At 35.8% G+C, this 24699-nt stretch overlaps 1 pseudogene; it reads right to left on the bottom strand.

Annotated features, from left to right (window-relative positions):
- Window positions 1-23565: 23565 nt before the first annotated feature.
- Window positions 23566-23699, bottom strand: LOC145263443 (U2 spliceosomal RNA; annotated as a pseudogene).
- Window positions 23700-24699: the final 1000 nt, after the last annotated feature.

The raw sequence follows: 24699 nt of genomic DNA, 5'->3' as shown, positions 1-24699 counted from the left end.
CTGTGTGTATGCAGGTTTGTATGTAACGCTAAAACTTTTGACAGACACAACCAAACTTGACAAATTTGCTATCATATTGAAGCCCCATCACCCGGACGACAAATAACGAAATTTCACGTCAAACGGATCACTAGAAGTAGGTCAACTGATCAGTTTTCTTCAAGGGGGGGGCCCTCCAAAAACCTGTCATTATCTTCTTCTTCTATATATATAAATTCCAAACGTCTGTGTGTATGTATGTTTGTGTGTAACGCTAAAACTTTTGAAAGACGGAATCAAACTTGACAAATTTGGTATCATATCGAAGCCCCATCATCGGGTGAAAAATATCAAAATTTCACGTCAAACGGACCACTAGAAGTTGGTCAACTGATCAGTTATCTTCGAGGGGGGCCCCAAAAAAACTTGTCATCTATATATATAAAAGGCAAACGTCTGTGAGTTTGTATGTTTGTTTGTAACGCTAAAACTTTTGAAAGACACAACTAGACTTGATAAATTTGGTATCATATCGAAGCCCCCTATCCCGGATGACAAATATCGAAATTTCACGTCAAACGGACGAGGAGAAAGGGGTAAACGTATCAGTTATCTCCAAGGGGGGCCCAAAAAAAACTGTCATTGTAATGCTTTTTATTACGTAATTCTTGAATGATCCAATGTTATTCAATACGTGTCACATGACGTGACGTCAGCTCAAACTTTTGACAGACACAACCAAAGTTGACAAATTATGTATCATATTGCACCTTGATCACCCGCATGACAAATATCAAAATTTCACGTCAAACGGACAATTACAAGGGGGTGAACTTATCATTTTTCTCCCAGGGGGGGGGCCCCAAAAATCCTGTCATTATAACGTTATTCATTAAGTGTCACGTGACGTGACGTCAGCTCAGTAAAATGTCGGCTGCAGCTGAGGTACGTTAAAACTGCCTTCGGAGGAGAAATTGATACTATAACACAGTTAAATATTAGTTTTCGACTCGAACCGTTATTACCAACGTAATTATCGCACTCCAAAAATAAAAAAAAAACCCAAAATTACACGAAAATTGACGTAGGGAAAATGTTTTTATTTTTGCTCGAAGTTTTTTGCCGGCGAAGATGACTTTGCTCTTTGTAATTTACATGTAAACAAAGATTAGCCATTTTGTTTATACATTCTAACTCTGTTAACTTGAAGGGGGATGGGGGGTATCAGTATCAGGCCGCTTATGTAAACGAAAATTAGGTCGCTTGCACATTTTCCACTTTCTCTCTCTCTCTCTCGCCGTCTTTCTCTCTCTCTCTCTCTCTCTTTCGCCGTCTTTCTCTCTCTCTCTCTCTCTCTCTCTCTCTCTCTCTCGCCGTCTTTCTCTCTCTCTCTCGCCGTCTTTCTCTCTCTCTCTCACTCTCTTCTATCTCTACACCTTTCCTAACTCTCTATCACCATATTTCTCTCTCTCTCTCACTCTCTTCTCTCTCTCTCTCTCTAGACCTCTTTCTCTTCTCTTTCTCACTCTCACCCTCTTTATCTACTCTCTCTCACCCTCTTTCCCTTCTCTTATCTTCTCTCTCTCTCTCGCCCTGTTTCTCTTCTCTCTAAAGACGGCGAGAGAGAGAGAGAGAGAGAAGGGAAAGAGGGTGAGAGAGAGAGTAGATAAAGAGGGTGAGAGAGAGAAAGAGAAGAGAAAAAGGTCTAGAGAGAGAGAGAGAAGAGAGTGAGAGAGAGAGAGGATCAACTCGACTCACCATATTTCTCTCTCTCTCTCTCACTCTCTTCTCTCTCTCTCTCTAGACCTTTTTCTCTTCTCTTTCTCTCTCTCACCCTCTTTATCTACTCTCTCTCTCACCCTCTTTCCCTTCTCTCTCTCTCTCTCTCTCTCTCTCGCCGTCTTTCTCTCTCTCTCTCGCCGTCTTTCTCTCTCTCTCTCGCCGTCTTTCTCTCTCTCTCTCACTCTCTTCTATCTCTACACCTTTCCTAACTCTCTCTATCACCATATTTCTCTCTCTCGCTATCAGTATGAGGCCGCTTAAATACACGAAAATTACTTTTATACGAGTTTGTTTTCTTATGAATGGAACCGCTTTTGTAGGGGGGAGGGGGGAGGAGGCAATGTGCACAGTCTCCCAAGCATTACCTACTATAAAAAAGATGCACATTTACCCTCTTCTCTCACCCTCTTTCTCTCTCTCTCTCTTTCTCTTCTCTCTCTCACTCTCTTTCTCTATCACCCTCTTCTCTCTCTCTCTTTCTCTTCTCTCTCTCATCCTCTTTCTCTCTCTCTCACCCTCTTCTCTCTCTCTACCTTTTTCTCTTCTCTCTCGCACCCTCTTCTCTCTCTCTCACCCGCTTCTCTCTCTCTACCTCTTTCTCTTCTCTCTCTCTCTCTCAACCTCTTCTCTCTCTCTCTCTTACCCTCTTCTCTCTCTCACTCTCTGTGTACACCTTTTTCTCTTCTCTCTCTCTCTCTCTGACCCTCTTTCTCTCTCTCTCACCCTCTTTTTCTGCTCTCTCTCACCCTTCTCTCTCTCTCTCTCTACCTCTTTCTCTTCTCTATCACCCTCTTTCCCTGCTCTCTCTCACCTTCATCTCTCTCTCTCTACCTATTTCTCTTCTCTCTCTCTCTCCCTCTGCTCTCTCTCACCCTCTTCTTTCTCCCTCACCCTCTTCTCTCTCTCTCTCTCTCTCTACCTCTTTCTCTTATCTCTCTCTCTCACTACCCCTCTCTCTCTCTCTGTCTTACCCTCTTCTCTCTCTCTCTACCTCTTTCTCTTATCTCTCTCTCTCACTACCTCTCTCTCTCTCACCCTCTTCTCTCTCTCACCCTCTTTCTCTCTTACCCTCTTCTCTCTCTACCTCTTTCACTTCTCTCACCCTCTTTCTCTCTCACCCTCTTTCTCTGCTCTCTCTCACCCTCTTCTCTGCTCTCTCTCACCCTCTTCTCTCTCTACCTCTTTCTCTTCTCTCTCTCACCCTCTTCTCTCTCTCTTACCCTCTTTCTCTTCTCTTCTCTTTTCTCTCTCTCTCGCCGTCTTTCTTTTCTCTCTCTCTCACCCTCTTTCTCTTCTCTCTCTCTCTTTCACCCTCATTCTCAACTCACTCTTACCCTCTTCTCTCTCCCTGTCTACCTCTTTCTCTTCTCTCTCTCTCACCCCCTTTCTCTTCTCTCTCTCACACCGTCTTTCTCTTCTCTCTCTCTCTCCCCTCATTCTCTTCTGTCTCTCTCTCGCTCTCTTTATCTTCTCTCTCTCTCACCCCGTTTCTCTTCTCTCTATATTAGCACTTATCAAGGCCAATAGGCGACTCGAGGATGACAGTTCAAAAGGTCACAGTAGTCAAATTTGGGAAAGAGGATGGAACAACTTTAACGGGAGCATGAGTTATTCAGCGACACCAACCTATTTTGTAATATATATATATATATATATATATATATATATATATATATTGTACAAACTATATATTACCACTTATCAAGGCCTATAGGCCACTCGAGGATGAGAGTTTAAAAGTGCACAGTAGTCAAATTCGGCAAAGATGATGGAACCGCTTTAAGAGGAGGATGAATTATTCAGTGACTCCAACCTATTTTGTTACATATATGTATGTATATATTTTGTAAAAAATATATATTACTACTTATCAAGGCCCATAGGACACTCGAGGATTAGAGTTGAAAAGTGCACAGCAGTCAAACTGGGAAAGATGATGGAACCGCTTTAAGAGGAGGATGAATTATTCAGTGACTCCAACCTATTTTGGTATATATATATTTATATCTATATTTATTTTTAAATATATATTACCACTTATCAAGGCCCATAGGCCACACGAGGATGAGAGTTTAAAAGTGCACAGTAGTCAAATTCGGCAAAGATGATGGAACCGCTTTAAGAGGAGGATGAATTATTCAGTGACTCCAACCTATTTTGTTATATATATGTATGTATATATTTTGTAAAAAATATATATTACTACTTATCAAGGCCCATAGGACACTCGAGGATTAGAGTTGAAAAGTGCACAGTAGTCAAATTCGGGAAAGAGGATGGAACCGCTTTCACGGGAGGATGAGTTATTCAGCGACTCCAACCTATTTTTTTATATATATATTTATATCTATATTTATTAAAAAATATATATTACCACTTATCAAGGACAATAGGCCACTCGAGGATGAGAGTTGAATAGTGCACTGTATAAAAAATACGGTAAAGAGGATGGAACCGCTTTAACGAGAGGATGAGTTATTCAGCGACTCCAACCTATTTTGTTATATATATATATATATATATACTTTTATTAAAAAATATATATTACCACTTATCAAGGACAATAGGCCACTCGAGGATGAGAGTTGAAAAGTGCATAGTAGTAAAATTCGGGAAAGAGGATGGAACCGCTTTAACGGGAGGATGAGTTATTCAGCGACTCCAACCTATTTTTTATATATATATATATATATATCTATATTTATAACAAAAATATATTACCACTTATCAAGGCCCATAGGCTACTCGAGGATAAGAGTTGAAAAGTGCACAGTAATCAAATTCGGGAAAGAGGATGGAACAGTTTTAACGGGAGGATGAGTTATTCAGCGACTCCAACCTATTTTGTTATATATATATTTATATCTATATTTACTAAAAAATATATATTACCACTTATCAAGGCCCATAGGCTACTCGAGGATGAGAGTTGAAAAGTGGACAGTAGTCAAATTCGGGAAAGAGGATGGAACCTCTTTAACGGGAGGATGAGTTATTCAGCCACTCCAACCTATTTTGTTATATATATATATATATATATATATATATATATATATTTTTTTTTTTTTGTACAAACTATATATTACCACTTATCAAGGCCCAGAGGCCACACGAGGATGAGAGTTTAAAAGTGCACAGTAGTCAAATTTGGGAAAGAGGATTTAATCGCTTTAATAGGAGGATGAATTATTCAGCGACTCACACCTGTTTTGGTATATATATATATATTTATAAAAAAATATGTATTACCACTTATCAAGGCCCATAGGCCACTCGAGGATGAGAGTTAAAAAGTCCACAGTAGTCAAATTTGGGAAAGAGGATGGAACCGCTTTAACGGGAGGATGAGTTATTCAGCGACTCCAACCTATTTTGTTATTTTGTAAAAAATATATATGACCACTTATCAAGGCCCAGAGGCCACTCGAGGATAAGAGTTGAAAAGTGCACAGTAGTCAAATTCGGGAAATTTGTTATATATCTATTTTTTTGTTACTTAGGCATTTCCACTTATCAAGGCCCAGATACATCTCGAGGATAAGAGTTAAATGTGCACAGTAGTCAATTGGACAATAAGGCCCAGAGGCCACCCGAGGATAAGGGTTGAAAATGGCAGTAGTTAATTGGACAACATAGTAATACTTAGTAATGGAAAGTCGGGAAATTTGTTATATATATATTTATATTTTGTTTATATAGGCATTACCACTTATCAAGGCCCAGAGGCCACTAGAGGATAAGTGTTGAAAAGTGCAGTAGTCAATTGGACAAAATATAGTAATTGTTAGTAATGGAAATTCAGTAAATTTGTTATATATATATTAATATTTTGTTAAATACGCATTACCACTTATCAAAGCCCACAGGCCACTCGAGGATAAGGATTGAAAAGTGCACCGTAGTAGTCGGTTGTAATGGAAATGCGGGATATTTGTAATATACCTATTTTTTGTTACTTAGGCACAACCACTTATTAAGGCCCAGAGGCCACTCGATGGTATTACCACTTATCAAGGCCCAGAGGCCACTCGAGGATAAGCGTTTAAAAGTGCAGTAGTCAATTGGACAATATAGTAATCGTTAGTAATGGAAATTCAGTAAATTTGTTATATATATGTATATTTTGTTACATACGCATTACCATTTATCAAGGCCCAGAGGCCACTCGAGGATAAGGATTGAAAAGTGCACAGTAGTCAATTGGACAATATAGTAATCGTTAGTAATGGAAATTCAGTAAATTTGTTATATACCTATTTTTTGTTACTTAGTCATTTCCACTTATCAAGGCCCAGAGGCCACTCGAGCATAAGAGTTAAAAAGTCCACAGTAGTCAATTGGACAATAAGGCCCAGAGGCCACCCGAGGATAAGGGTTAAAAAGTGCAGTAGTCAATTGGTCAATATAGTAATCGTTAGTAATTACTACTTCTCAAGGCCCAGAGGCCACTCGAGGATAAGGGTAGAAAAGCGCAGTAGTCAATTGGACAATACAGTAATCGTTAGTAATGGAAATTCAGTAAATTTGTTATATATATATATATTTATATTTTGCTAAATACGCATTACTACTTATCAAGGCCCAGACGCCACTCGAGGATAAGGGTTGAAAATATTCAACAAATTTTTTATCTACAGATTGGAAAATTTGTATATAGGGTATCCAGACATATGGAATATATCTAGCATAATCTATCTATTATATCTATAAAAGTCAGAATGTTTGTGTGTGTGGGTGTGTGTGAGGTAGAGAGAGAGAGAGAGAGAACAATTCTTAACCTATATATTCAACAAATTTTTTATCTACAGATTTTAAATTTGTTATAAAGGGTATTCATACATATGGAAATATATCTAGCATAATCTATCTATTATATCTACAAAAGTGAAAATGTGTGTGTCTGTGAGAGAGAGAGCAAGTCTCAACCTATATACTCAACAAATTTTTTATCTACAGATTAGATAATTTGTATATAGGGTATTCAGACATATGGAAATATATCTAGCATAATCTATCTATTATATCTATAAAAGTGAGAATGTTTGCGTGTGTGTGTGTGTGAGGTAGCAAGAGAGAGAGAGAGACAGAGCGAGAGAACAATTCTCAACCTATATATTCAACAAATTTTTTATCTACAGATTTGAAAATTGGTATATAAGGTATTCAGACATATGGAAATATATCTAGCATAATCTATCTATTATGTCTATAAAAGTGAGAATATGTCTCTGTGTGAGAGAGAGAGAGAGAGTAAGAACAATTCTCACCCTTTATATTCAACAAATTTTTATCTACAGATTAGAAAATTTTTATATAGTGTATTCAGACATATGGAAATATATCTAGCATAATCTATCTATTATATCTATAAAAGTGAGCATGTGTGAGAGGAGAGAGAGAGAGAGAGAACAATTCTCAACCTATATACTCAACAAATTTTTTATCTACAGATTTGAAAATTTGTATATAGATTATTCAGACATATGGAAATATATCTAGCATAATTTATCTATTATATCTATAAAAGTGAGAATGTGTGGGTGTGTGAGAGAGAGAATGAGAGAGAACAATTCTCAGCTTATATATGCAACAAATTGTTTATCTACAGATCCGAAATATCACATTTGTATAGAAGTAGAAATCTGGATACCTATTCTGATACCTAATAAAAGAAAGGACACTCTTTGGGGCGGATTTTGATGATAACAAGTCACTACTAAGAAATTATAATAAACATTGAAATAATTTAAGAATTTTATCAAAATAAAATTGCATGGTAATCACCCAATTTCTGCCACAAAATTTTGATTGGCAAAACTCATAAACAGAAAATATATATTTTCTAATTTCATCTTTTTTTTTTACATAATCTGATTTGATGTTTTCCTTAATATTCAAATCACTATATTTTGCTGCTTAATATCAAATACAGCAAATGAGTTATTTTTTATGCATCAAACAATTACATTTTCTCATTCATCCAAACTAATCACTGAACATCAATTTCATATTTTCTTCACTAAAATATTACTGTGCTTGATGTCATCAAGTGGAGCGGATCATTTTTTTTTTCATTTGTTCACACATTTTTCCAATTTATATATATTTTGTCTAAGATTCTTAGCCTATGTCATTGCATACCAAGCTGTTTATTAAAAGTTACGGTTCACTGTAAACACATACGTTATACCAAAATAAAAACGCTTCAGATAATGTCTTGATATTCAATTCAGTTTCTCACATGACATCTTATGAAGTTAGTAGAAATGTTACAGACTTTTGAATCTCGAACACTTTCAATACTGTGCACTGATATTTTCTTTTTTGGAATATAAGCACATTCATGATTTTTTTTTACAAACGTCAACAAATTTCACAATGTGTAGCAATGTACTGAAACAATTATAAAAATATTTGTTTTTATTTTGGATGATGCAGGGCATCCGAAGAGAGATTTTTCTAACAAAATGAAAGTATAATTTTTAGCAATAGGTATCTAGGAAAAGGCCACTACATACGTTATAAATTCCAAATTTCCACAACCTGGCAAATACTGGTACACGCTAGCAAATTTAGATTTGCAATTACAGAATATGATTCTAATTTTTTCCTTTGCTCTTTATTCTAACACTACACTAAGTTTACTGTTTTATTTCGCTGCAGTTGATATTGTGTAGAACAATAAGAAAATCATAGTGAACAATGCATTCAACAAAATTTCACACACATTTCTAGATACCTATATCTAATAAGTTCAAAAGAAAGGACACACTTAGGGAGGTATTTTGGTGGTCAAGTCACTAAATAGAGATTAGCTGGTTTCCCGGCATAGCCCAGGATGTAATAAACATTGACTGAAATACATGTTCTAGCTGGTTTCTAGGCGTTGCCAGGGATGTAATATAGACACATTATGTTGTATATTACCTGTTCTCTTCTCCCTAAGGTAAAACAATTTCATATACATGCTGTAAATTACCTATGCTAGGGATAAAACATGAACAATACCAGTCCGGGGGTAGATAAAACAAATAATACATAGAGATGAAAGATTCCTCTCCCCTAAGAATAAAACATATGTTCAATATCTGCTTTTGTTTTTTCATTGTTTATACGGTCCCGAGCAACGCCGGGTAGCCCTGCTAGTATATATATAAAAGGCAAAAATCGGTGTGTATGTATGTATGTATGTATGTTTGTTTGTAACGCTAAAACTTTTGACAGACACAACCAAAGTTGACAAATTAGGTAGCATATTGCACCTTGATCACCCGGATGACAAATATCGAAATTTCACGTCAAACGGACAACTAGAAGGGGGTTAACTGATCATTTTTCTCCCAGGGGGGCCCCCCAAAAAACCTGTCATTTTAACATTATTCATTAGCTGTCACGTGACGTGACGTCAGCTCAGTAAAATGTCGGCTACGCTGAGCCTCTGACGTACATTAAAGCTGCCTGCGAGGAGTATCATTGATACTATAACACAGTTAAATATTAGTTTAAGAGTCGAACCGTTATTACCAACGGATTTATCGCACTTCAAAAAGAAGAATCCCAAAATTACATAAAAATTGACGTAGGGAAAATGTTTTTATTTTTGCTTGAAGTTTTTTACCGGCGAAGAAAGATGACTATGCTCTTTGCTATAGTTTACCATGTAAACAAGGCTTTAGCCATTTTGTTTTTACCTCCTAACTCTGTTAAACTGGAAGGGGGAGGGGTGGCTATCAGTATAAGGCCGCTTAAATACACGAAAATTACTTTTATACGAGTTTGTTTTCTTATGAATGGAACCGCGTTTATAGGGGGGAGGGGGGAGGAGGCAATGTGCACAGTCTCCCAAGCATTACCTACTATAAAAAAAGATGCACATTTACCCTCTTCTCTCACCCTCTTTCTCTCTCTCTCTCTCTCTTTCTCTTCTCTCTCTCACTCTCTTTCTCTATCACCCTCTTCTCTCTCTCTCTTTCTCTTCTCTCTCTCATCCTCTTTCTCTCTCTCTCACCCTCTTCTCTCTCTCTACCTTTTTCTCTTCTCTCTCGCACCCTCTTCTCTCTCTCTCACCCGCTTCTCTCTCTCTACCTCTTTCTCTTCTCTCTCGCACCCTCTTCTCTCTCTCACCCGCTTCTCTCTCTCTACCTCTTTCTCTTATCTCTCTCTCTCTCTCAACCTCTTCTCTCTCTCTCTCTTACCCTCTTCTCTCTCTCACTCTCTGTGTACACCTTTTTCTCTTCTCTTCTCTCTCTCTCTGACCCTCTTTCTCTCTCTCTCACCCTCTTTTTCTGCTCTCTCTCACCCTTCTCTCTCTCTCTCTCTACCTCTTTCTCTTCTCTATCACCCTCTTTCCCTGCTCTCTCTCACCTTCATCTCTCTCTCTCTACCTATTTCTCTTCTCTCTCTCTCCCTCTGCTCTCTCTCACCCTCTTCTTTCTCCCTCACCCTCTTCTCTCTCTCTCTCACCCTCTTCTTTCTCCCTCACCCTCTTCTCTCTCTCTCTCTACCTCTTTCTCTTATCTCTCTCTCTCACTACCCCTCTCTCTCTCTGTCTTACCCTCTTCTCTCTCTCTCTACCTCTTTCTCTTATCTCTCTCTCTCACTACCTCTCTCTCTCTCACCCTCTTCTCTCTCTCACCCTCTTTCTCTCTTACCCTCTTCTCTCTCTACCTCTTTCACTTCTCTCACCCTCTTTCTCTCTCACCCTCTTTCTCTGCTCTCTCTCACCCTCTTCTCTGCTCTCTCTCACCCTCTTCTCTCTCTACCTCTTTCTCTTCTCTCTCTCTCACCCTCTTCTCTCTCTCTTACCTATTTTGTAATATATATATATAGATATATATATTGTACAAACTATTGTACAAACTATTACCACTTATCAAGGCCTATAGGCCACTCGAGGATGAAAGTTTAAAAGTGCACAGTAGTCAAATTCGGCAAAGATGACGGAACCGCTTTAAGAGGAGGATGAATTATTCAGTGACTCCAACCTATTTTGTTACATATATGTATGTATATATTTTTGTAAAAAATATATATTACTACTTATCAAGGCCCATAGGACACTCGAGGATTAGAGTTGAAAAGTGCACAGTAGTCAAATTCGGGAAAGAGGATGGAACCGCTTTCACGGGAGGATGAGTTATTCAGCGACTCCAACCTGTTTTTTTATATATATATTTATATCTATATTTATTAAAAAATATATATTACCACTTATCAAGGACAATAGGCCACTCGAGGATGAGAGTTGAATAGTGCACTGTATAAAAAATACGGTAAAGAGGATGGAACCGCTTTAACGGGAGGATGAGTTATTCAGCAACTCCAACCTATTCTTTTATATATATATATATATATATACTTTTATTAAAAAATATATATTACCACTTATCAAGGACAATAGGCCACTCGAGGATGAGAGTTGAAAAGTGCATAGTAGTAAAATTCGGGAAAGAGGATGGAACCGCTTTAACGGGAGGATGAGTTATTCAGCGACTCCAACCTATTTTTTATATATATATATATATATATATATATATATTTATAACAAAAATATATTACCACTTATCAAGGCCCATAGGCTACTCGAGGATAAGAGTTGAAAAGTGCACATTAGTCAAATTCGGGAAAGAGGATGGAACCGCTTTAACGGGAGGATGAGTGATTCAGCGACTCCAACCTATTTTGTTATATATATATATATATATATATATATATATATATTTTGTACAAACTATATATTACCACTTATCAAGGCCCATAGGCCACACGAGGATGAGAGTTTAAAAGTGCACAGTAGTCAAATTTGGGAAAGAGGATTTAATCGCTTTAATAGAAGGATGAATTATTCAGCGACTCACACCTGTTTTGGTATATATATATATATATTTATAAAAAAATATGTATTACCACTTATCAAGGCCCATAGACCACTCGAGGATGAGAGTTAAAAAGTCCACAGTAGTCAAATTTGGGAAAGAGGATGGAACCGCTTTAACAGGAGGATGAGTTATTCAGCAACTCCAACCTATTTTGTTATATATATATATATATATATATATATATATATTTTTCATAAAATATGTATTACCACTTATCAAGGCCCATAGTCCACTCGAGGACGAGAGTTGAAAAGTGCACAGTAGTCAAATTGGGGAAAGAGGATGGAACCGCTTTAACGGGAGGATGAGTTATTCAGCGACTCCAACCTTTTTTTTTATTTTGTAAAAAATATATATGACCACTTATCAAGGCCCAGAGGCCACTCGAGGATAAGAGTTGAAAAGTGCACAGTAGTCAAATTTGGGAAATTTGTTATATATCTATTTTTTTGTTACTTAGGCATTTCCACTTATCAAGGCCCAGATACATCTCGAGGATAAGAGTTAAATGTGCACAGTAGTCAATTGGACAATAAGGCCCAGAGGCCACCCGAGGATAAGGGTTGAAAATGGCAGTAGTTAATTGGACAACATAGTAATCGTTAGTAATGGAAAGTCGGGAAATTTGTTATATATATATTTATATTTTGTTTAGATAGGCATTACCACTTATCAAGGCCCAGAGGCCACTAGAGGATAAGTGTTGAAAAGTGCAGTAGTCAATTGGACAAAATATAGTAATTGTTAGTAATGGAAATTCAGTAAATTTGTTATATATATATTAATATTTTGTTAAATACGCATTACCACTTATCAAAGCCCACAGGCCACTCGAGGATAAGGATTGAAAAGTGCACCGTAGTAGTCGGTTGTAATGGAAATGCGGGATATTTGTAATATACCTATTTTTTGTTACTTAGGCACAACCACTTATTAAGGCCCAGAGGCCACTCGATGGTATTACCACTTATCAAGGCCCAGAGGCCACTCGAGGATAAGCGTTTAAAAGTGCAGTAGTCAATTGGACAATATAGTAATCGTTAGTAATGGAAATTCAGTAAATTTGTTATATATATGTATATTTTGTTACATACGCATTACCATTTATCAAGGCCCAGAGGCCACTCGAGGATAAGGATTGAAAAGTGCACAGTAGTCAATTGGACAATATAGTAATCGTTAGTAATGGAAATTCAGTAAATTTGTTATATACCTATTTTTTGTTACTTGGTCATTTCCACTTATCAAGGCCCAGAGGCCACTCGAGCATAAGAGTTAAAAAGTCCACAGTAGTCAATTGGACAATAAGGCCCAGAGGCCACCCGAGGATAAGGGTTAAAAAGTGCAGTAGTCCATTGGTCAATATAGTAATCGTTAGTAATTACTACTTCTCAAGGCCCAGAGGCCACTCGAGGATAAGGGTTGAAAAGCGCAGTAGTCAATTGGACAATACAGTAATCGTTAGTAATGGAAATTCAGTAAATTTGTTATATATATATATATTTATATTTTGCTAAATACGCATTACTACTTATCAAGGCCCAGACGCCACTCGAGGATAAGGGTTGAAAATATTCAACAAATTTTTTATCTACAGATTAGAAAATTTGTATATAGGGTATTCAGACATATGGAATATATCTAGCATAATCTATCTATTATATCTATAAAAGTCAGAATGTTTGTGTGTGTGGGTGTGTGTGAGGTAGAGAGAGAGAGAGAGAACAATTCTTAACCTATATATTCAACAAATTTTTTATCTACAGATTTTAAATTTGTTATAAAGGGTATTCATACATATGGAAATATATCTAGCATAATCTATCTATTATATCTACAAAAGTGAAAATGTGTGTGTCTGTGAGAGAGAGAGCAATTCTCAACCTATATAATCAACAAATTTTTTATCTACAGATTAGATAATTTGTATATAGGGTATTCAGACATATGGAAATATATCTAGCATAATCTATCTATTATGTCTATAAAAGTGAGAATATGTCTGTGTGTGAGAGAGAGAGAGTAAGAACAATTCTCACCCTTTATATTCAACAAATTTTTATCTACAGATTAGAAAATTTTTATATAGTGTATTCAGACATATGGAAATATATCTAGCATAATCTATCTATTATATCTATAAAAGTGAGCATGCGTGAGAGGAGAGAGAGAGAGAGAGAACAATTCTCAACCTATATACTCAACAAATTTTTTATCTACAGATTTGAAAATTTGTATATAGATTATTCAGACACATGGAAATATATCTAGCATAATTTATCTATTATATCTATAAAAGTGAGAATGTGTGGGTGTGTGAGAGAGAGAATGAGAGAGAACAATTCTCAGCTTATATATGCAACAAATTGTTTATCTACAGATCCGAAATATCACATTTGTATAGAAGTAGAAATCTGGATACCTATTCTGATACCTAATAAAAGAAAGGACACTCTTTGGGGCGGATTTTGATGATAACAAGTCACTAATAAGAAATTATAATAAACATTGAAATAATTTAAGAATTTTATCAAAATAAAATTGCATGGTAATCACCCAATTTCTGCCACAAAATTTTGATTGGCAAAACTCATAAACAGAAAATATATATTTTCTAATTTCATCTTTTTTTTTATATAATCTGATTTGATGTTTTCCTTAATATTCAAATCACTATATTTTGCTGCTTAATATCAAATACAGCAAATGAGTTATTTTTTATGCATCAAACAATTACATTTTCTCATTCATCCAAACTAATCACTGAACATCAATTTCATATTTTCTTCACTAAAATATTACTGTGCTTGATGTCATCAAGTGGAGCGGATCATTTTTTTTTCATTTGTTCACACATTTTTCCAATTTATATATATTTTGTCTAAGATTCTTAGCCTATGTCATTGCATACCAAGCTGTTTATTAAAAGTTACGGTTCACTGTAAACACATACGTTACACCAAAATAAAAACGCTTCAGATAATGTCTTGATATTCAATTAAGTTTCTCACATGACATCTTATGAAGTTAGTAGAAATGTTACAGACTTTTGAATCTCAAACACTTTCAATACTGTGCACTGATATTTTCTTTTTTGGAATATAAGCACATTCATGATTTTTTTTTACAAACGTCAACAAATTTCACAATGTGTAGCAATGTACTGAAACAATTATAAAAATATTTGTTTTTATTTTGGATGATGCAGGGCATCCGAAGAGAGATTTTTCTAACAAAATGAAAGTATAATTTTTAGCAATAGGTATCTAGGAAAAGGCCACTACATACGTTATAAATTCCAAATTTCCACAACCTGGCAAATACTGGTACACGCTAGCAAATTTAGATTTGCAATTACAGAATATGATTCTAATTTTTTCCTTTGCTCTTTATTCTAACACTACACTAAGTTTACTGTTTTATTTCGCTACAGTTGATATTGTGTAGAACAATAAGAAAATCATAGTGAACAATGCATTCAACAAAATTTCACACACATTTCTAGATACCTATATCTAATAAGTTCAAAAGAAAGGACACACTTAGGGAGGTATTTTGGTGGTCAAGTCACTAAATAGAGATTAGCTGGTTTCCCGGCATAGCCCAGGATGTAATAAAGATTGACTGAAATACATGTTCTAGCTGGTTTCTAGGCGTTGCCAGGGATGTAATATAGACACATTATGTTGTATATTACCTGTTCTCTTCTCCCTAAGGTAAAACAATTTCATATACATGCTGTAAATTACCTATGCTAGGGATAAAACATGAACAATATCAGTCCTAGGGTAGATAAAACAAATAATACATAGAGATGAAAGATTCCTCTCCCCTAAGAATCAAACATATGTTCAATATCTGCTTTTGTTTTTTCATTGTTTATACGGTCCCGAGCAACGCCGGGTAGCCCTGCTAGTCTTCTATATATATAAAAGGCAAAAATCGGTGTGTATGTATGTATGTATGTATGTTTGTTTGTAACGCTAAAACTTTTGACAGACACAACCAAAGTTGACAAATTAGGTAGCATATTGCACCTTGATCACCTGGATGACAAATATCGAAATTTCACGTCAAACGGACAACTAGAAGGGGGTTAACTGATCATTTTTCTCCCAGGGGGGCCCCCCAAAAAACCTGTCATTTTAACATTATTCATTAGCTGTCACGTGACGTGACGTCAGCTCAGTAAAATGTCGGCTACGCTGAGCCTCTGACGTACATTAAAGCTGCCTGCGAGGAGTATCATTGATACTATAACACAGTTAAATATTAGTTTAAGAGTCGAACCGTTATTACCAACGGATTTATCGCACTTCAAAAAGAAGAATCCCAAAATTACATAAAAATTGACGTAGGGAAAATGTTTTTATTTTTGCTTGAAGTTTTTTACCGGCGAAGAAAGATGACTATGCTCTTTGCTATAGTTTACCATGTAAACAAGGCTTTAGCCATTTTGTTTTTACCTCCTAACTCTGTTAAACTGGAAGGGGGAGGGGTGGCTATCAGTATAAGGCCGCTTAAATACACGAAAATTACTTTTATACGAGTTTGTTTTCTTATGAATGGAACCGCGTTTATAGGGGGGAGGGGGGAGGAGGCAATGTGCACAGTCTCCCAAGCATTACCTACTATAAAAAAAGATGCACATTTACCCTCTTCTCTCACCCTCTTTCTCTCTCTCTCTCTCTCTTTCTCTTCTCTCTCTCACTCTCTTTCTCTATCACCCTCTTCTCTCTCTCTCTTTCTCTTCTCTCTCTCATCCTCTTTCTCTCTCTCTCACCCTCTTCTCTCTCTCTACCTTTTTCTCTTCTCTCTCGCACCCTCTTCTCTCTCTCTCACCCGCTTCTCTCTCTCTACCTCTTTCTCTTCTCTCTCGCACCCTCTTCTCTCTCTCACCCGCTTCTCTCTCTCTACCTCTTTCTCTTATCTCTCTCTCTCTCTCAACCTCTTCTCTCTCTCTCTCTTACCCTCTTCTCTCTCTCACTCTCTGTGTACACCTTTTTCTCTTCTCTCTCTCTCTGACCCTCTTTCTCTCTCTCTCACCCTCTTTTTCTGCTCTCTCTCACCCTTCTCTCTCTCTCTCTCTACCTCTTTCTCTTCTCTATCACCCTCTTTCCCTGCTCTCTCTCACCTTCATCTCTCTCTCTCTACCTATTTCTCTTCTCTCTCTCTCCCTCTGCTCTCTCTCACCCTCTTCTTTCTCCCTCACCCTCTTCTCTCTCTCTCTCACCCTCTTCTTTCTCCCTCACCCTCTTCTCTCTCTCTCTCTACCTCTTTCTCTTATCTCTCTCTCTCACTACCCCTCTCTCTCTCTGTCTTACCCTCTTCTCTCTCTCTCTACCTCTTTCTCTTATCTCTCTCTCTCACTACCTCTCTCTCTCTCACCCTCTTCTCTCTCTCACCCTCTTTCTCTCTTACCCTCTTCTCTCTCTACCTCTTTCACTTCTCTCACCCTCTTTCTCTCTCACCCTCTTTCTCTGCTCTCTCTCACCCTCTTCTCTGCTCTCTCTCACCCTCTTCTCTCTCTACCTCTTTCTCTTCTCTCTCTCTCACCCTCTTCTCTCTCTCTTACCTATTTTGTAATATATATATATAGATATATATATTGTACAAACTATTGTACAAACTATTACCACTTATCAAGGCCTATAGGCCACTCGAGGATGAAAGTTTAAAAGTGCACAGTAGTCAAATTCGGCAAAGATGACGGAACCGCTTTAAGAGGAGGATGAATTATTCAGTGACTCCAACCTATTTTGTTACATATATGTATGTATATATTTTTGTAAAAAATATATATTACTACTTATCAAGGCCCATAGGACACTCGAGGATTAGAGTTGAAAAGTGCACAGCAGTCAAATCTGGGAAAGAGGATGGAACCGCTTTAACGGGAGGATGAGTTATTCAGCGACTCCAACCTATTTTGGTATATATATATTTATATCTATATTTATTTTTAAATATATATTACCACTTATCAAGGCCCATAGGCCACACGAGGATGAAAGTTTAAAAGTGCACAGTAGTCAAATTCGGCAAAGATGATGGAACCGCTTTAAGAGGAGGATGAATTATTCAGTGACTCCAACCTATTTTGTTATATATATGTATGTATATATTTTTGTAAAAAATATATATTACTACTTATCAAGGCCCATAGGACACTCGAGGATTAGAGTTGAAAAGTGCACAGTAGTCAAATTCGGGAAAGAGGATGGAACCGCTTTCACGGGAGGATGAGTTATTCAGCGACTCCAACCTGTTTTTTTATATATATATTTATATCTATATTTATTAAAAAATATATATTACCACTTATCAAGGACAATAGGCCACTCGAGGATGAGAGTTGAATAGTGCACTGTATAAAAAATACGGTAAAGAGGATGGAACCGCTTTAACGGGAGGATGAGTTATTCAGCAACTCCAACCTATTCTTTTATATATATATATATATATATACTTTTATTAAAAAATATATATTACCACTTATCAAGGACAATAGGCCACTCGAGGATGAGAGTTGAAAAGTGCATAGTAGTAAAATTCGGGAAAGAGGATGGAACCGCTTTAACGGGAGGATGAGTTATTCAGCGACTCCAACCTATTTTTTATATATATATATATATATATATATATATATTTATAACAAAAATATATTACCACTTATCAAGGCCCATAGGCTACTCGAGGATAAGAGTTGAAAAGTGCACATTAGTCAAATTCGGGAAAGAGGATGGAACCGCTTTAACGGGAGGATGAGTGATTCAGCGACTCCAACCTATTTTGTTATATATATATATATATATATATATATATATATATTTTGTACAAACTATATATTACCACTTATCAAGGCCCATAGGCCACACGAGGATGAGAGTTTAAAAGTGCACAGTAGTCAAATTTGGGAAAGAGGATTTAATCGCTTTAATAGAAGGATGAATTATTCAGCGACTCACACCTGTTTTGGTATATATATATATATATTTATAAAAAAATATGTATTACCACTTATCAAGGCCCATAGGCCACTCGAGGATGAGAGTTAAAAAGTCCACAGTAGTCAAATTTGGGAAAGAGGATGGAACAGCTTTAACAGGAGGATGAGTTATTCAGCAACTCCAACCTATTTTGTTATATATATATATATATATATATATATATATATTTTTCATAAAATATGTATTACCACTTATCAAGGCCCATAGTCCACTCGAGGACGAGAGTTGAAAAGTGCACAGTAGTCAAATTGGGGAAAGAGGATGGAACCGCTTTAACGGGAGGATGAGTTATTCAGCGACTCCAACCTTTTTTTTTATTTTGTAAAAAATATATATGACCACTTATCAAGGCCCAGAGGCCACTCGAGGATAAGAGTTGAAAAGTGCACAGTAGTCAAATTTGGGAAATTTGTTATATATCTATTTTTTTGTTACTTAGGCATTTCCACTTATCAAGGCCCAGATACATCTCGAGGATAAGAGTTAAATGTGCACAGTAGTCAATTGGACAATAAGGCCCAGAGGCCACCCGAGGATAAGGGTTGAAAATGGCAGTAGTTAATTGGACAACATAGTAATCGTTAGTAATGGAAAGTCGGGAAATTTGTTATATATATATTTATATTTTGTTTAGATAGGCATTACAACTTATCAAGGCCCAGAGGCCACTAGAGGATAAGTGTTGAAAAGTGCAGTAGTCAATTGGACAAAATATAGTAATTGTTAGTAATGGAAATTCAGTAAATTTGTTATATATATATTAATATTTTGTTAAATACGCATTACCACTTATCAAAGCCCACAGGCCACTCGAGGATAAGGATTGAAAAGTGCACCGTAGTAGTCGGTTGTAATGGAAATGCGGGATATTTGTAATATACCTATTTTTTGTTACTTAGGCACAACCACTTATTAAGGCCCAGAGGCCACTCGATGGTATTACCACTTATCAAGGCCCAGAGGCCACTCGAGGATAAGCGTTTAAAAGTGCAGTAGTCAATTGGACAATATAGTAATCGTTAGTAATGGAAATTCAGTAAATTTGTTATATATATGTATATTTTGTTACATACGCATTACCATTTATCAAGGCCCAGAGGCCACTTGAGGATAAGGATTGAAAAGTGCACAGTAGTCAATTGGACAATATAGTAATCGTTAGTAATGGAAATTCAGTAAATTTGTTATATACCTATTTTTTGTTACTTGGTCATTTCCACTTATCAAGGCCCAGAGGCCACTCGAGCATAAGAGTTAAAAAGTCCACAGTAGTCAATTGGACAATAAGGCCCAGAGGCCACCCGAGGATAAGGGTTAAAAAGTGCAGTAGTCCATTGGTCAATATAGTAATCGTTAGTAATTACTACTTCTCAAGGCCCAGAGGCCACTCGAGGATAAGGGTTGAAAAGCGCAGTAGTCAATTGGACAATACAGTAATCGTTAGTAATGGAAATTCAGTAAATTTGTTATATATATATATATTTATATTTTGCTAAATACGCATTACTACTTATCAAGGCCCAGACGCCACTCGAGGATAAGGGTTGAAAATATTCAACAAATTTTTTATCTACAGATTAGAAAATTTGTATATAGGGTATTCAGACATATGGAATATATCTAGCATAATCTATCTATTATATCTATAAAAGTCAGAATGTTTGTGTGTGTGGGTGTGTGTGAGGTAGAGAGAGAGAGAGAGAACAATTCTTAACCTATATATTCAACAAATTTTTTATCTACAGATTTTAAATTTGTTATAAAGGGTATTCATACATACGGAAATATATCTAGCATAATCTATCTATTATATCTACAAAAGTGAAAATGTGTGTGTCTGTGAGAGAGAGAGAGCAATTCTCAACCTATATAATCAACAAATTTTTTATCTACAGATTAGATAATTTGTATATAGGGTATTCAGACATATGGAAATATATCTAGCATAATCTATCTATTATATCTATAAAAGTGAGAATGTTTGCGTGTGTGTGTGTGTGAGGTAGCAAGAGAGAGAGAGACAGAGCGAGAGAACAATTCTCAACCTATATATTCAACAAATTTTTTATCTACAGATTTGAAAATTGGTATATAGGGTATTCAGACATATGGAAATATATCTAGCATAATCTATCTATTATGTCTATAAAAGTGAGAATATGTCTGTGTGTGAGAGAGAGAGAGTAAGAACAATTCTCACCCTTTATATTCAACAAATTTTTATCTACAGATTAGAAAATTTTTATATAGTGTATTCAGACATATGGAAATATATCTAGCATAATCTATCTATTATATCTATAAAAGTGAGCATGCGTGAGAGGAGAGAGAGAGAGAGAGAACAATTCTCAACCTATATACTCAACAAATTTTTTATCTACAGATTTGAAAATTTGTATATAGATTATTCAGACACATGGAAATATATCTAGCATAATTTATCTATTATATCTATAAAAGTGAGAATGTGTGGGTGTGTGAGAGAGAGAATGAGAGAGAACAATTCTCAGCTTATATATGCAACAAATTGTTTATCTACAGATCCGAAATATCACATTTGTATAGAAGTAGAAATCTGGATACCTATTCTGATACCTAATAAAAGAAAGGACACTCTTTGGGGCGGATTTTGATGATAACAAGTCACTAATAAGAAATTATAATAAACATTGAAATAATTTAAGAATTTTATCAAAATAAAATTGCATGGTAATCACCCAATTTCTGCCACAAAATTTTGATTGGCAAAACTCATAAACAGAAAATATATATTTTCTAATTTCATCTTTTTTTTTATATAATCTGATTTGATGTTTTCCTTAATATTCAAATCACTATATTTTGCTGCTTAATATCAAATACAGCAAATGAGTTATTTTTTATGCATCAAACAATTACATTTTCTCATTCATCCAAACTAATCACTGAACATCAATTTCATATTTTCTTCACTAAAATATTACTGTGCTTGATGTCATCAAGTGGAGCGGATCATTTTTTTTTCATTTGTTCACACATTTTTCCAATTTATATATATTTTGTCTAAGATTCTTAGCCTATGTCATTGCATACCAAGCTGTTTATTAAAAGTTACGGTTCACTGTAAACACATACGTTACACCAAAATAAAAACGCTTCAGATAATGTCTTGATATTCAATTAAGTTTCTCACATGACATCTTATGAAGTTAGTAGAAATGTTACAGACTTTTGAATCTCAAACACTTTCAATACTGTGCACTGATATTTTCTTTTTTGGAATATAAGCACATTCATGATTTTTTTTTACAAACGTCAACAAATTTCACAATGTGTAGCAATGTACTGAAACAATTATAAAAATATTTGTTTTTATTTTGGATGATGCAGGGCATCCGAAGAGAGATTTTTCTAACAAAATGAAAGTATAATTTTTAGCAATAGGTATCTAGGAAAAGGCCACTACATACGTTATAAATTCCAAATTTCCACAACCTGGCAAATACTGGTACACGCTAGCAAATTTAGATTTGCAATTACAGAATATGATTCTAATTTTTTCCTTTGCTCTTTATTCTAACACTACACTAAGTTTACTGTTTTATTTCGCTACAGTTGATATTGTGTAGAACAATAAGAAAATCATAGTGAACAATGCATTCAACAAAATTTCACACACATTTCTAGATACCTATATCTAATAAGTTCAAAAGAAAGGACACACTTAGGGAGGTATTTTGGTGGTCAAGTCACTAAATAGAGATTAGCTGGTTTCCCGGCATAGCCCAGGATGTAATAAAGATTGACTGAAATACATGTTCTAGCTGGTTTCTAGGCGTTGCCAGGGATGTAATATAGACACATTATGTTGTATATTACCTGTTCTCTTCTCCCTAAGGTAAAACAATTTCATATACATGCTGTAAATTACCTATGCTAGGGATAAAACATGAACAATACCAGTCCGGGGGTAGATAAAACAAATAATACATAGAGATGAAAGATTCGTCTCCCCTAAGAATAAAACATATGTTCAATATCTGCTTTTGTTTTTTCATTGTTTATACGGTCCCGAGCAACGCCGGGTAGCCCTGCTAGTCTATATATATAAAAGGCAAAAATCGGTGTGTATGTATGTATGTATGTATGTATGTATGTATGTTTGTTTGTAACGCTAAAACTTTTGAAAGACGGAACCAAAGTTGACAAATTATGTATCATATTGAACCTTGATCACCCGCATGACAAATATCGAAATTCCACACCAAACGGACCATTAAAAGGGGGTGAACTGATCGTTTCTCTCCTAGGGGGGCCCCCAAAAAAACCTGTCATTTTAATGTTAATATTACATAATCCAAAAACGCTTAGTCATGTCACGTGACGTGACGTCAACATCCAGTAATGGCGAACAAATGTAAACAAACACTTTGTTTTACCGATACTTTTGTAATTTCTCTTCTGCTTTGTTCTAGAGATTATTAAACTCCATGACAATGTCTCCAACGTATTTAACTGGTTAAAAATAGTATTTATACAAGAGTTTTAACGAAAAATATCAGGAAAAAATGTACAGGAATAAAAAAAAATTCAGCTTTCAAAATATTCGTCGATAAAAAAACCGATCTTTATATTTACGCTAGCCATTTTGTATATTACCACGTGACCTGCTATCTCTTAAACTGGAGGGGGGGGATCCACTTGAATCCAACAAAACCAGTAACTTTTTTTTTCTATTATATATACATCATTTTCTATAAAATTAAGTGTAGACTTTATAATTAAAACAAAAAATGTTATTCATACTAAAAAAAAAAAACGCTTAGTCATGTCACGTGACGTGACGTCAACATCCACTAATGGCGAACAATTGTACCTATTTACTATGCCTCCCCACGGGACAGAGTTAGACACCAGGGTCGTTTTTTAACGTGGAGAAAAGGTACAAAAATAAAAATTGTCTCAGTCGTGGAGGATTTCTCCTCCACCGAAAGAGAACAAGAAATAGAAGTGCAGCATCTGAAGAACAGATACTACACTTTGATCTTGACCAAAAGGCCAAGAATGCGAACAATTGTAAATAACAACTTTTTTCACAAAACCAACACCGTCTTTCTTTTTTTTCTCTCTCTTTCTCTCTCTCACCCACTTACTCTTCCCTCTCTCTCACCCTCTTTCTCTTGACGTCACACCACTGTTAAACTGTGGGGGGGGGACACATTCCCAGGCATTATCTCCTATAGATGCACATTTTATTAGAAATTCAGCTTTCAAAATATTAGACGATAATAAAAATATAAAACCAACACCCTCTTTCTCTTTTCTCTCTCTCTCACCAACTTACTCTTCTCTCTCTCTCACCCTCTTTCTCTTGACCTCCTACTACTGTTAAACTGTGTGTGTGGGGGGGGGGGAAGAGGCAGCTTGAAAACCAACAAAAACAGTGCACAGTTTCCCAAGCATTTGGGGTGGGAAGGGGGGGAAGAAGCCGAGCGCACAGTTTCGTGTGAGAGAGAGAGAACAATTCTCAACCTATATACTCAACAAATTTTTTATCTACAGATTTGAAAGTTTGTATATAGGGTATTCAGACATATGGAAATATATCTAGCATAATCTATCTATTATATCTATAAAAGTGAAAATGTGTGTGTGTGTGAGGTAGCCAGAGAGAGAGAGAGAGAGAGAGAGAGAGAGAGAGAGAGAGAGACAACAATTCTCAACCTATATATTCAATACATTTTTTATCTACAGATTTGAAAATTTGTATATAGGGTATTCAGACATATGGAAATATATCTAGCATAATCTATCTATTATATCTATAAAAGTGAAAATGTGTGTGTGTGTGTGTGTGTGTGTGTGTGCGTAAGAGAGAGAGAGAGAACAATTCTCAACCTATATACTCAACGTATTTTTATCTACGGATTTTAAACTTTGTATATAGGGTATTCAGACATATAGAAATATATCTAGCATAATCTATACATTATATCTATAAAAGTGAGAATGTGAGTGTGTGAGAGAGAGAGAACAATTCTCAACCTATATATTCAACAAATTTTTTACCT

This window comes from Euprymna scolopes, chromosome 38 (assembly GCF_053919585.1).
Source record: "Euprymna scolopes isolate OS-2025 chromosome 38, ASM5391958v1, whole genome shotgun sequence".
NCBI lineage: Eukaryota > Metazoa > Mollusca > Cephalopoda > Sepiida > Sepiolidae > Euprymna > Euprymna scolopes.
The sequence above is the reverse complement of the archived record's forward strand: the minus strand, read 5'-3'. Positions and strand labels throughout refer to the sequence as shown.